This window comes from Dendropsophus ebraccatus, unplaced genomic scaffold, assembly GCF_027789765.1.
Source record: "Dendropsophus ebraccatus isolate aDenEbr1 unplaced genomic scaffold, aDenEbr1.pat pat_scaffold_434_ctg1, whole genome shotgun sequence".
NCBI classification, from domain to species: Eukaryota; Metazoa; Chordata; class Amphibia; order Anura; family Hylidae; genus Dendropsophus; species Dendropsophus ebraccatus.
In genome coordinates this window covers 97,970-113,814 of record NW_027210044.1, presented here as the reverse complement: position 1 = coordinate 113,814, position 15,845 = coordinate 97,970, and the positions used below count along the sequence as shown (strand labels likewise).

The 15,845-nt window shown below is 46.0% G+C and overlaps 1 pseudogene; it reads right to left on the bottom strand.

The window, feature by feature from the left end:
- LOC138776563 (seizure protein 6 homolog) overlaps positions 1-15,845 on the bottom strand; it is a 41,809-nt pseudogene that overhangs the window by 14,016 nt on the left and 11,948 nt on the right.

Below are 15,845 nucleotides of genomic sequence, written 5' to 3'. Positions count from 1 at the left end.
ACCTGGGCTGTGCACGGTGGTGACGGTGGTGGTGGTGATCAGGGTGGTGGTGGTCTCTTCTTCCCCTTCTGCAGAGGGTCCTGGACCTCCTGTAGGTGCTGGAGATGGAGGCGTCAATGTACTGAGGGGTGGAGGAAGGGAGAAGGTCCCCCCAACAGCTGTGGTGAGGACCCCGGAGGTCTCGCTGACCCCTGCCGGAGCCAGGTCATCGGTCAGGGACACAGGGGCGGCCCGGGTGGGGACAGATGTTGTACCTGATGAAGATATTGAGAGACATATAGGATATGATTATGAATTTACTTCTACTCATCCTGAGTTAAATAATGTCTCATAGTGCAGTCACATCCAGAGCTGCATTCACAATTCTGCTGGAATCACACGCGGCACCCTGTCATCTGCTGAGCTACTATCCTCTGTGCTGCACAATACACAGGTCCGGAGGAAGAATAATGGAGGCGACCTTGCAGACTATAGGGGCCCCCAATCCATAAACATGGACATTAATACTACCACCATCCCAGGGGCGTAGCTAGGATTCACGGGGCCCCATAGAAAACATTTTTAAGGGGCCCCCCTCCCCTAAAGCACTGCGCATATATATAGGCTGGTACACTGATAACCCCTGGCCTCTGCACATTTTCCTTTCCTACTTGATTGCTGCAGCCAAACAGAGGTCAAGGGGTTATCAATGCAGTGAAGCAGAGATCTCTGTCTTCTGCTTGTTAACCCTTTTTTGTGTTGCAGCATGTAAGTAAACATTGGGTCACTTACACACTGCAGTACATAAGGGGTTAAGCAGAAGGACACTCGCCCTTACCTTCTCCCCCGGGCCCCCCTCCTGCATGGGCCCCATAGCAACTGCCTACCCTGCCTCTATGGTAGCTACGCCACTGCACCATCCTGTGTCTAAGAAAAGTGCAACATATACAGAGTCCTCATAATATGGATATATAAAGCCTATATACAAGTCTCACTTGTGTATGATGGTGTATTTATAAGCCGGTGTATGACAGTGTAGGTATAAGCCAGTGTATGACAGTGTAGGTATAAGCCAGTGTATGACAGTGTAGGTATAAGCCAGTGTATGACAGTGTAGCTGTGGTGTATGGTGGTGTAGCTGTGGTGTATGACGGTGTAGGTGTATGACGGTGTAGCTGTGGTGTATGACGGTGTAGCTGTGGTGTATGACGTTGTAGCTGTGGTGTATGACGGTGTAGGTGTATGACGATGAAGCTGTGGTGTATGACATTGTAGCTGTGGTGTATGACGGTGTAGGTATAAGCTGGTGTATGATGGTGTAGCTGTGGTGTATGACAGTGTAGATGTGGTGTATGACGGTTTAGCTGTGGTATATGGCGGTGTAGGTGTATGACGGTGTAGCTGTGGTGTATGATGGTGTAGCTGTGGTGTATGATGGTGTAGGTGTATGACAATGTAGCTGTGGTGTATGATGGTGTAGCTGTGGTGTATGATGGTGTAGGTGTGGTGTATGACGGTGTAGGTATAAGCAGGTGTATGAAGGTGTAGCTGTGGTGTATGACGGTGTAGCTGTGGTGTATGAAGGTGTAGCTGTGGTGTATGACGGTGTAGCTGTGGTGTATGACGGTGTAGCTGTGATGTATGATGGTGTAGCTGTGGTGTATGACGGTGTAGGTGTATGACGGTGTAGCTGTGGTGTATGACGGTGTAGGTGTATGACGGTGTAGCTGTGGTGTATGGCGGTGTAGCTGTGGTGTATGGCGGTGTAGGCGTATGACGGTGTAGCTGTGGTGTATGACGGTGTAGCTGTGGTGTATGACGGTGTAGCTGTGGTGTATGGCAGTGTAGCTGTGGTGTATGACGGTGTAGCTGTGGTGTATGACGGTGTAGCTGTGGTGTATGGTGGTGTAGCTGTGGTGTATGACGGTGTAGCTGTGGTGTATGACGGTGTAGGTGTATGACGGTGTAGCTGTGGTGTATGGTGGTGTAGCTGTGGTGTATGACGGTGTAGCTGTGGTGTATGGCGGTGTAGCTGTGGTGTATGACGGTGTAGCTGTGGTGTATGGTGGTGTAGCTGTGGTGTATGACGGTGTAGCTGTGGTGTATGACGGTGTAGGTGTATGACGGTGTAGCTGTGATGTATGGTGCTGTAGCTGTGGTGTATGGCGGTGTAGCTGTGGTGTATGACGGTGTAGGTGTATGACGGTGTAGCTGTGGTGTATGGTGCTGTAGCTGTGGTGTATGACGGTGTAGCTGTGATGTATGATGGTGTAGCTGTGGTGTATGACGGTGTAGGTGTATGGCGGTGTAGCTGTGGTGTATGACGGTATAGCTGTGGTGTATGGTGGTGTAGCTGTGGTGTATGACGGTGTAGCTATGGTGTATGGCAGTGTAGCTGTGGTGTATGACGGTGTAGCTGTGGTGTATGACGGTGTAGGTGTATGACGGTGTCGCTGTGGTGTATGGCGGTGTAGCTGTGGTGTATGACGGTGTAGCTGTGGTGTATGGTGGTGTAGCTGTGGTGTATGGTGGTGTAGCTGTGGTGTACGGCGGTGTAGCTGTGGTGTATGACGGTGTAGGTGTATGACGGTGTAGCTGTGGTGTATGGTGGTGTAGCTGTGGTGTATGACGGTGTAGCTGTGATGTATGATGGTGTAGCTGTGGTGTATGACGGTGTAGGTGTATGGCGGTGTAGCTGTGGTGTAAGACGGTGTAGCTGTGGTGTATGGCGGTGTAGCTGTGGTGTATGACGGTGTAGCTGTGGTGTATGATGGTGTAGCTGTGGTGTATGGTGGTGTAGCTGTGGTGTATGACGGTGTAGCTGTGGTGTATGGTGCTGTAGCTGTGGTGTATAACGGTGTAGCTGTGGTGTATGACGGTGTAGGTGTATGGCGGTGTAGCTGTGGTGTATGACCGTGTAGCTGTGGTGTATGGCGGTGTAGCTGTGGTGTATGACGGTGTAGCTGTGGTGTATGATGGTGTAGCTGTGGTGTATGGTGGTGTAGCTGTGGTGTATGGCGGTGTAGCTGTGGTGTATGGCGGTGTAGCTGTGGTGTATGACGGTGTAGCTGTGATGTATGATGGTGTAGCTGTGGTGTATGGCGGTGTAGGTGTATGGCGGTGTAGCTGTGGTGTATGGTGGTGTAGCTGTGATGTATGATGGTGTAGCTGTGGTGTATGGCGGTGTAGGTGTATGACGGTGTAGGTGTATGGCGGTGTAGCTGTGGTGTAAGACGGTGTAGCTGTGGTGTATGGCGGTGTAGCTGTGGTGTATGATGGTGTAGCTGTGGTGTATGGTGCTGTAGCTGTGGTGTATAACGGTGTAGCTGTGGTGTATGACGGTGTAGGTGTATGGCGGTGTAGCTGTGGTGTATGACGGTGTAGCTGTGGTGTATGGCGGTGTAGCTGTGGTGTATGGCGGTGTAGCTGTGGTGTATGACGGTGTAGCTGTGGTGTATGACGGTGTAGCTGTGGTGTATGGTACTGTAGCTGTGGTGTATAACGGTGTAGCTGTGGTGTATGACGGTGTAGGTGTATGGCGTTGTAGCTGTGGTGTATGGTGGTGTAGCTGTGGTGTATGACGGTGTAGCTGTGGTGTATGACGGTGTAGCTGTGGTGTATGGCGGTGTAGCTGTGGTGTATGACGGTGTAGGTGTATGACGGTGTAGCTGTGGTGTATGACGGTGTAGCTGTGGTGTATGACGGTGTAGCTGTGGTGTATGACGGTGTAGCTGTGGTGTATGACGGTGTAGGTGTATGACGGTGTAGCTGTGGTGTATGACGGTGTAGCTGTGGTGTATGACGGTGTAGCTGTGGTGTATGGCGGTGTAGCTGTGGTGTATGGCGGTGTAGCTGTGGTGTATGGCAGTGTAGCTGTGGTGTATGACGGTGTAGGTGTATGACGGTGTAGCTGTGGTGTATGACGGTGTAGCTGTGGTGTATGACGGTGTAGCTGTGGTGTATGACGGTGTAGCTGTGGTGTATGACGTAGCAGTCCTCCCTTCCCCCACTCTCTGATTGATGCTCCGCTGCAGATCTGATCCTCCCTCCCCTCCTCCGGGACCACCCGCTGTCTGACCTATGGATTTTCTAATTACGTGACCACCTCAGATAGGGATCTTCATCACTGGCGATCGATCCCGGGAACAATCACACCCTGCAGGATACAGCAGGGATTCTGCTACAGTGTGACGCCTGAGGACTACTACCACCAGCAGCCTCTATAGAAGGGTACTCCCATCTCACATCACTGTATGATCATACAATCATATAGTCATACACTACACAGTAGCTGTCCAGATTGTCAGGGCATGATGGGAGTTGTAGAGAACATGAAGACATGATGGGAGTTGTAGTGCACAGGCTAGGGAATCCCCCATCAGTGTCAGTCAGCCACTTGTCGCATCACCAGAAGTCACGGCTCCTCCCACCAGTGACATCATCTGATCCTTCTCCTCACCAGCACATACAGGGGTCTGGGTACATGTGGCTACAATCCCTGGAGAGACGCCATGGTGGCAGATGGCAGACCACTCACCAGACGCCATGGTGGCAGATGGCAGACCACTCACCAGACGCCATGGTGGCAGATGGCAGACCACTCACCAGAGATGCCATGGTGGCAGATAGCAGACCACTCACCAGACGCCATGGTGGCAGATAGCAGAACACTCACCAGACGCCATGGTGGCAGATGGCAGACCACTCACCAGAGATGCCATGGTGGCAGATGGCAGACCACTCACCAGACGCCATGGTGGCAGATGGCAGACCACTCACCAGACGCCATGGTGGCAGATGGCAGACCACTCACCAGACGCCATGGTGGCAGATGGCAGACCACTCACCAGACGCCATGGTGGCAGATGGCAGACCACTCACCAGACGCCATTGTGGCAGATGGCAGACCACTCACCAGACGCCATGGTGGCAGATAGCAGACCACTCACCAGACGCCATGGTGGCAGATGGCAGACCACTCACCAGAGACACCATAGTGGCAGATGGCAGACCAATTTACCAGAGACGCCATGGTGGCAGATAGCAGACCCCTCACCAGAGACGTCCAAATTCCTTTAGTCACTTAGTAAAATATCACAAATTGTGACACAGACTCTCATCCACTAGTCACACCCAGAGCTGCATTCACAAGTCCTCTACTCCAGTCACACCCAGAGCTGCATTCACAGGTCCTCTACTCCAGTCACATTCAGAGCTGCATCCACAATTCCTCTACTCCAGTCACATCCAGAGCTGCATCCACAATTCCTCTACTCCAGTCACACCCAGAGCTGCATTCACAAGTCCTCTACTCCAGTCACATCCAGAGCTGCATCCACAATTCCTCTACTCCAGTCACATCCAGAGCTGCATTCACAATTCCTCTACTCCAGTCACATCCAGAGCTGCATCCACAATTCCTCTACTCCAGTCACATCCAGAGCTGCATTCACCATTCCTCTACTATAGTCACATCCAGAGCTGCCTCAACTGGCAGACAGGTGATTTTCAGAGTAGACTTAAATTGAATTAAATTAAGTTTCTTTCAAATCAACAGGTGTGAGAAAGTTATACAGATTTGTAATTTACTTCTATTAAAACCTCCCGTTTTTCAGTACTTATCAGCTGCTGTATGTCCTGCAGGAAGTGGTGTATTCTCTCCAGTCTGACACTGTGCTCTCTGCTGCCACCTCTGTCCATGTCAGGAACTGTCCAGAGCAGCAGCAAATCCCCATAGAAAACCTCTCCTGCTCTGGACAGTTCCTGACATGAACAGAGGTGGCAGCAAAGAGCACTGTGTCAGACTGGAGAGAATACACCACTTCTTGCAGGGCATACAGCAGCTGATAAGTACTGGAGGACTGGAGATTTTTAACCCCTTAACGACACGGGGCGTACATTTACTTCTTTGCAGTCTAGGCGTACGCACCGCCGGGGTACGGGGCTATGGAGTGGGCTCACAAACTGAGCTCACTCCATAGCCGGTGAGGACCGGCTGCTATATGCAGCCAGGCCCTCACCCTCAATGGCGGGCTGCCGCGATCACATGGCCTTCCGCCATTAAACACTGTGATCACGGCCCGTTTAAGGGGAAGTGACCGGAGCATCTCCGGTCACTTACCGATCGGGACCCCCGCAGACACGCTGAGGTCTCTTACCTTCCTCCGTGCTAGGGTCTATCAGAAGATCACAGATAACACTGATCCCTGCTATGCTATGGCCACAGGCAGGCTCTATCAGAAGATCACAGATAACACTGATCCCTGCTATGCTATGGCCACAGGCAGGCTCTATCAGAAGATCACAGATAACACTGATCCCTGCTATGCTATGGCCACAGGCAGGCTCTATCAGAAGATCACAGATAACACTGATCCCTGCTATGCTATGGCCACAGGCAGGCTCTATGAGAAGATCACAGATAACACTGATCCCTGCTATGCTATGGCCACAGGCAGGCTCTATGAGAAGATCACAGATAACACTGATCCCTGCTATGCTATGGCCACAGGCAGGCTCTATCAGAAGATCACAGATAACACTGATCCCTGCTATGCTATGGCCACAGGCAGGCTCTATCAGAAGATCACAGATAACACTGATCCCTGTTATGCTATGGCCACAGGCAGGCTCTATCAGAAGATCACAGATAACACTGATCCCTGCTATGCTATGGCCACAGGCAGGCTCTATGAGAAGATCACAGATAACACTGATCCCTGCTATGCTATGGCCACAGGCAGGCTCTATGAGAAGATCACAGATAACACTGATCCCTGCTATGCTATGGCCACAGGCAGGCTCTATCAGAAGATCACAGATAACACTGATCAGTGCTATGCTATGGCTACAGGCAGGCTCTATGAGAAGATCACAGATAACACTGATCCCTGCTATGCTATGGCCACAGGCAGGCTCTATCAGAAGATCACAGATAACACTGATCCCTCAGCAGGGATCTGTGTATACAATTCAATGTATATATGTGATAGTCCCGGGGGGGGGGACTAAAAATGTTTTTGTTTTTTTTTTTAAAAAAGGACAAAATGTTTTTAAAAATGCCCCAAAGCACCTCCCCCAATAAAAGTCTAAATCCTCCCCCTTCCCATTTTATACATAAAACACATAAAAATAATCATATCATATACTGTAGCGTGCGTAATCGTCCGATCTATCAAAATAAAACAATATTGTTCCCGCACGGTGAACGACATGAACAGAAAGCGGTTAAAAAATAAAACGTAGAGATTGCGTTTTTTTACATTTCATTATATGTATAAAAAAATATATATATGTATAAAAAGCGACCATTATGTTTGATCTAGAAAAAATGTTACTAATAAAAACTAATGATGATAGCGCAAAATAATAACGCCCCATACAGCCCCGTAGGTGAAAAAATAAAAGCGCTATAAGAGTCACAATACGGCCATTTTAAATACAACTATTTGGAAAAAAAAAGTTTAGCTGTGAGTATGTGAGTTAACTACTTGCCGCCGAGAGCATACATCACCTGCTCAGCACCACGGCTCCTATCGGTCCTGCTCAGCCAATCAGTGCACGGCAGCACTGATTGGCTAAGTGGGACCTGAGCCGGAAGCCTCACATGCAGCTATGGCGCCAAGCAGGTAATGTATGTATATACAGTGGGGCATTGGATTAGGAGCATAATTCCGGGACAGCGCTTGTTGTTCCACACCCCAAAAATAATGATTTATTATTCTGAATAACATGTAAAACAAATGAAACAAACATTTATAAGCAGCTGGATATGTGATATTACTGTACAGTATAGCAGCATGTGGAGTATAATGTATAGTAACTGTATAACCCTGATAACACAGCAGCTGGATATGTGATATATAAGTTACTGTACAGTATAGCAGCATGTGGAGTATAATGTATAGTAACTGTATAACCCTGATAACACAGCAGCTGGATATGTGATATATAAGTTACTGTACAGTATAGCAGCATGTGGAGTATAATGTATAGTAACTGTATAACCCTGATAACACAGCAGCTGGATATGTGATATATAAGTTACTGTACAGTATAGCAGCATTTGGTGTATACTGTATAGTAACTGTATAACCTTGATAACACAGCAGCAGCTGGATATGTGATATATAAGTTACTGTACAGTATAGCAATCAGCATGTGGTATATAATGTATAGTAACTGTATAACCCTGATAACACAGCAGCTGGATATGTGATATATAAGTTACTGTACAGTATAGCAGCATGTGGTGTATAATGTATAGTAACTGTATAACCCTGATAACACAGCAGCTGGATATGTGATATATAAGTTACTGTACAGTATAGCAATCAGCATGTGGTATATAATGTATAGTAACTATATAACCCTGATAACACAGCAGCAGCTGGATATGTGATATATAAGTTACTGTACAGTATAGCAGCATGTGGTATATAATGTACAGTAACTGTATAAACCTGATAACACAGCAGCAGCTGGATATGTGATATATAAGTTACTGTACAGTATAGCAGCATGTGGTGTATAATGTATAGTAACTGTATAACCCTGATAACACAGCAGCTGGATATGTGATATATAAGTTACTGTACAGTATAGCAATCAGCATGTGGTGTATAATGTATAGTAACTGTATAACCCTGATAACACAACAGCTGGATATGTGATATATAAGTTACTGTACAGTATAGCAATCAGCATGTGGTGAATAATGTATAGTAACTGTATAACCCTGATTACACAGCAGCTGGATATGTGATATATAAGTTACTGTACAGTATAGCAGCATGTGGTGTATAATGTATAGTAACTGTATAACCCTGATAACACAGCAGCTGGATATGTGATATATAAGTTACTGTACAGTATAGCAATCAGCATGTGGTGTATAATGTATAGTAACTGTATAACCCTGATAACACAGCAGCAGCAGGATATGTGATATATAAGTTACTGTACAGTATAGCAATCAGCATGTGGTGTATGATGTATAGTAACTGCATAACCCTGATAACACAGCAGCTGGATATGTGATATATAAGTTACTGTACAGTATAGCAGCATGTGGTATATAATGTATAGTAACTGTATAACCCTGATAACACAGCAGCAGCAGGATATGTGATATATAAGTTACTGTACAGTATAGCAGCATGTGGTGTATAATGTATAGTAACTGTATAACCCTGATAACACAGCAGCTGGATATGTGATATATAAGTTACTGTACAGTATAGCAATCAGCATGTGGTGTATAATGTATAGTAACTGTATAACCCTGATAACACAGCAGCAGCAGGATATGTGATATATAAGTTACTGTACAGTATAGCAATCAGCATGTGGTGTATGATGTATAGTAACTGCATAACCCTGATAACACAGCAGCTGGATATGTGATATTTAAGTTACTGTACAGTATAGCAGCATGTGGTATATAATGTATAGTAACTGTATAACCCTGATAACACAGCAGCTGGATATGTGATATATATATATATATAAGTTACTGTACAGTATAGCAATCAGCATGTGGAGTATAATGTATAGCAACTGTATAAAACTGATAACACAGCAGCTGGATATGTGATATATAAGTTACTGTACAGTATAGCAGCATGTGATATATAATGTATAGTAATTGCATAACCCTGATAACACAGCAGCTGGATATGTGATATATATATAAGTTACTGTACAGTATAGCAATCAGCATGTGGAGTATAATGTATAGTAACTGTATAACCCTGATAACACAGCAGCAGCTGGATATGTGATATATATAAGTTACTGTACAGTATAGCAGCATGTGGTATATAATGTATAGTAACTGTATAACCCTGATAACACAGCAGCTGGATTTGTGATATATAAGTTCCTGTACAGTATAGCAGCATGTGGTATATAATGTATAGTAACTGTATAACCTTGATAACACAGCAGCTGGATATGTGATATATAAGTTACTGTACAGTGTAGCAATCAGCATGTGGTGTATAATGTATAGTAACTGTATAACCCTGATAACACAGCAGCAGCTGGATATGTGATACATAAGTTACTGTACAGTATAGCAGCATGTGGTGTATAATGTATAGTAACTGTATATCCCTGATAACACAGCAGCTGGATATGTGATATATAAGTTACTGTACAGTATGGCAGCATGTGGTGTATAATATATAGTAACTGTATAACCCTGATAACACAGCAGCTGGATATGTGATATATAAGTTACTGTACAGTATAGCAGCATGTGGTATATATTGTATAGTAACTGTATATCCCTGATAACACAGCAGCAGCTGGATATGTGATATATAAGTTACTGTACAGTATAGCAACCAGAATGTGGTATATAATGTATAGTAACTATATAACCCTGATAGCACAGCAGCTGGATATGTGATATATAAGTTACTGCAGGGGCGGATTAACTGTACCATAGGCCCCGGGCTGTTCACAAAGCCTGGGCCCCACCCCACTCCACTGTAACTATGGCAGCACTAGCCTTGCGATTATAGTACAGTATAGATAATGTCATGATGTCCTGATTTGTGCAAAATTGCCATTAAAAAAACTGTGATTTTTTGGAAATCATGGCGGAAGTGTAGCCAGGAGACAGTACACCACTGAAAGTATAAGTCTTTTTTGGGTGGTCATGGGCCCACCAGGAGCTCAGGGCCGCGGGCTGCGCCCGAAACGCCCCTGTTATAGTCCACTACTGAGTTACTGTACAGTATAGCAATCAGCATGTGGTATATAATGTATAGTAACTATAACCCCCGATAGCTCAGCAGCTGGATATGTGATATATAAGTTACTGTACAGTATAGCAGCATGTGGTGTATAATGTATGGTAACTGTATAACCCTGATAACACAACAGCTGGATATGGGATATATAAGTTACTGTACAGTATAGCAGCATGTGGTATATAATGTATAGTAACTGTATAACCCTGATAACACAGCAGCTGGATATGTGATATATATATATATATATAAGTTACTGTACAGTATAGCAATCAGCATGTGGAGTATAATGTATAGCAACTGTATAAAACTGATAACACAGCAGCTGGATATGTGATATATAAGTTACTGTACAGTATAGCAGCATGTGATATATAATGTATAGTAATTGCATAACCCTGATAACACAGCAGCTGGATATGTGATATATATATATAAGTTACTGTACAGTATAGCAATCAGCATGTGGAGTATAATGTATAGTAACTGTATAACCCTGATAACACAGCAGCAGCTGGATATGTGATATATATAAGTTACTGTACAGTATAGCAGCATGTGATATATAATGTATAGTAACTGTATAACCCTGATAACACAGCAGCTGGATATGTGATATATAAGTTACTGTACAGTATAGCAATCAGCATGTGGTGTATAATGTATAGTAACTGTATAACCCTGATAACACAGCAGCTGGATATGTGATATATAAGTTACTGTACAGTATAGCAATCAGCATGTGGTGTATAATGTATAGTAACTGTATAACCCTGATAACACTGCAGCAGCTAGATATGTGATATATAAGTTACTGTACAGTATAGCAATCAGCATGTGGTGTATAATGTATAGTAACTGTATAACCCTGATAACACTTTCATATAGGAGAGGACAGGTGTATGTCATAAAACGCTAGGCACACAGCTTATATTTTATTTTTATATACTCTTGAACTTATAAGCTGTGTGCCTAGTGTTTTATGACATACACCTGTCCTCTCCTATATGAAAGTGTTGCTTTTTTAGTATGTCACACTATGAGCACCATTGACTTGGCTTTGCCCAGTCCAGTCTGATGCTACACTTTTTTTCTGTCAGAAAAAAAAGTGTAGTAACAGAGGGGACTGGGCCCCTAGAGGCCCGCATAGCACAGCTAGGGGGTGCCCATACATACTTGGAGTCCCGGGCACTCTCTACAAAACTTCCCTGCAGCTGCCGAGTAGCTGCTGCAGCTATGGGGGATGAAGGACCTTTCATGATGTCACTGGTCATGTGATCGGTGAAAGTGTGTGGGGGGGAATATCGATCTATCTATCTATCAGTCACAGCAGGAGCTGTATATAGGAGAACTGGAAGCCCCAGCATGTCTATGTGTGATATATATCACTGCAGGAGCTGTATACAGAGCTGTATATAGCGCTTTTAGTTCTCCTGTATACAGCTCATGCAGTGATATATATAACACATGGACATGCTGGTGCTTCTAGTTCTCCTATATACAGCTCCTGTCTGTGATATATATAACACATGGACATGCTGAGACCTATAGTTCTCTTATATACAGCTCCTGCAGTGATAGATAGAAATATCTAATCTATCTATCTATCTATCTATCACTACAGGAGCTGTATATAGGAGAACTATAGGTCTCAGCATGTCCATGTGTTATATATATCACAGACAGGAGCTGTATATAGGAGAACTATAGGTCTCAGCATGTCCATGTGTTATATATATCACAGACAGGAGCTGTATACAAGAGAACTATAGGTCTCAGCATGTCCATGTGTTGTATATATCACTGCAGGAGCTGTATACAGGAGAACTAGGACCTCTAGTTCTCCTGTATACAGCTCCTGCTATGTGTATTTAACATGGGCATGCTGGGGCTTCTAGTTCTCCATTATACAGCTCCTGTCTGTGATATACACAACATGGACATACTGGTGCTTCTAGTTTTCTCCTGTATATAGCTTCTGCAATGTGAAACCCGCAGAGATCAGGAGATACGGGAGGAGAAAAATATGCAGCAGCTGCAAATCTTTCCTCGCCTGTATCTCCATGATTTGTTCCTCAAAGGGGCCCACCGAGGTTCTGTCGCCCAAGGGACCACAAAAACCTGGAGCCGGCCCTGGCATATATATATATATATATATATATATATATATATATATATATATATATACACTGGTGCCTTGGATTACGAGCATAATTCGTTCCGGGGCCGTGCTTGTAATCCAAATCCACTCTTAAACCAAAGCAAATTTTCCCATAAGAAATCACTGATATGCAGACAATTGGTTCCACACCCCAAAAATAATGATTTATTATTCTGAATAACATGTAAAACAGATGAAACAAACATTCAGAAACAGCAGAATCTGTGATATTATAAGTTACTGTACAGTAATGGAGAGGATGGGAAACACAAGGGCGGACAGAGACTGCAGGGAGCAGGAAGGAATGAGCAGGACAGATGTGGGCACAGTATAGCAGTGCTCTCTGTCCGGGGAGAGAGGGGTTACAGCTATGGAGAGATTACCTCCACAGTCCTGTCCCCTGATGTAAGCCCCAGCCTGAAGTGGATCTACCATGATTTGGAAGGTGAGGTAAGACTTCCTGGGTCAGAGTACAGTGCTGTAGACCCCGCTATGCAGACCATGCCCCTCCTCCACTCGCGCTCCAACCCAGTACAGGGAGCTCTTAAACCAAAGCAATGCTCTTAAACCAAGTCACAATTTTGAAAAACTGTGAGCTCTTAAACCAAAACGCTCTTAAACCAAGTTACTCTTAAACCAAGGTACCACTGTGTATATATATATATATATATATATATATATATATATATTACGCTGCTGATTTTGCACCTCCTTCTATGGCCTCATTACCTGGATTACCTGCAGCTATGTGACTTCATTACCTGTATAATAACCCCCTGTCCACACACTCAATCACACTCCAACCTCTCCACCATGGCCAACACCAAAGAGGACACCAGGGATAAAATGGTAGACCTGCACAATGCTGGGATGGGCTTCAGGACAATAGGCAAGCAGCTTGGTGAAAAGGCAAACACTGGCACAATTTTTAGAACATGGAAGAAACACAAGATGACTGTCCATCTTCCTGGGTCTGGGACTCCATGCATGATCTCACCTCATGGGATAAGGTCAGAAATCAGTCCAGAACTACAAGGGAGGACCTGGTCACTGATCTGAGGAGAGCTGGGACCACAGTCCCATACATTACTATACCACTATGGGTTATAATCCTGCAGGACACACAATGTCCCCCCTGTTCACACCAGCACATGTCCAGGCCCGTATGACGTCACCAATCACCATCTGGATGATCCAGAGGAGACATGGGGGAAGGTCATGTGGACAGATAAGACCAAAATACAACTTTTTGGTATTGACTCTACTCACCGTGTTTGCAGGAAAAAGAACAGATTCCCAGCTGTAAAGCATGGAGGGGGTGGGGGGACGGGACATCACACTTTGGGGGATTTTCTGCAAAGGGTCAGGACAACTGCACTATATAGAATGGAGCATGTATTGCAAGATTTTGGGAAACAACCTCCCTCCCTCAGAAAAAGCATTAAAGATGGGTGGTGACCGGGTCTTCCAGCTAACAATGACCTGAAACACATAGCCGGGACAACTAAGAAGGAAACACACAGCCGGGACAACCAAGGGGGAAACCCACAGCCGGGACAACCAAGGGGGAAACCCACAGCCGGGACAACCAAGGGGGAAACCCACAGCCGGGACAACTGAGGAGAAAACCCACAGCCGGGACAACCAAGGGGGAAACCCACAGCCGGGACAACTAAGGAGGAAACCCACAGCCGGGACACCTAAGGAGGAAACACACAGCCGGGACAACCAAGGGGGAAACCCACAGCCGGGACAACTAAGGAGGAAACACACAGCCGGGACACCTAAGGAGGAAACACACAGCCCGGACAACTAAAAAGGAAACACACAGCCGGGACAACTAAGGAGGAAACACACAGCCCGGACAACTAAGGAGGAAACACACAGCCGGGACAACTAAGGAGGAAACACACAGCCGGGACAACTAAGGAGGAAACCCACAGCCGGGAAAACTAAGGAGGAAACAAACAGCCGGGACAACTAAGGAGGAAACACACAGCCGGGACAACTAAGGAGAAAACACACAGCCGGGACAACCAAGGGGGAAACCCACAGCCGGGACAACTAAGGAGAAAACCCACAGCCGGGACAACTAGGGAGAAAACTTACAGCCAGGACAACTAAGGAGGAAACACACAGCCGGGACAACTAAGGAGGGAACACACAGCCGGGACAACTAAGGAGGAAACACACAGCCGGGACAACTAAGGGGGAAACCCACAGCTGGGACAACTAAGAAGGAAACCCCCAGCTGGGACAACTAAGGAGGAAACCACAGCCGGGACAACTGAGGAGAAAACCCACAGCCGGGACAACTAAGGAGGAAACCCACAGCCGGGACAACCGAGGGGGAAACCCACAGCCGGGACACCTAAGGAGGAAACACACAGCCGGGACAACCAAGGGGGAAACCCACAGCCAGGACAACTAAGGAGGAAACACACAGCCGGGACACCTAAGGAGGAAACACACAGCCGGGACAACTAAGGAGGAAACCCACAGCCGGGACAACTAAGGAGGAAACCCACAGCCGGGACAACCAAGGGGGAAACACAGAGCCGGAACAACTAAGGAGGAAACACACAGCCCGGACAACTAAGGAGGAAACCCACAGCCGGGACAACTAAGGAGGAAACACACAGCCGGGACAACCAAGGGGGAAACCCACAGCTGGGACAACTAAGGAGGAAACACACAGCCGGGACACCTAAGGAGGAAACACACAGCCGGGACAACTAAGGAGGAAACACACAGCCGGGACACCTAAGGAGGAAACACACAGCCGGGACAACTAAAAAGGAAACACACAGCTGGGACAACTAAGGAGGAAACACACAGCCCGGACAACTAAGGAGGAAACACACAGCCGGGACAACTAAGGAGGAAACACACAGCCGGGACAACTAAGGAGGAAACACACAGCCGGGACAACTAAGGAGGAAACA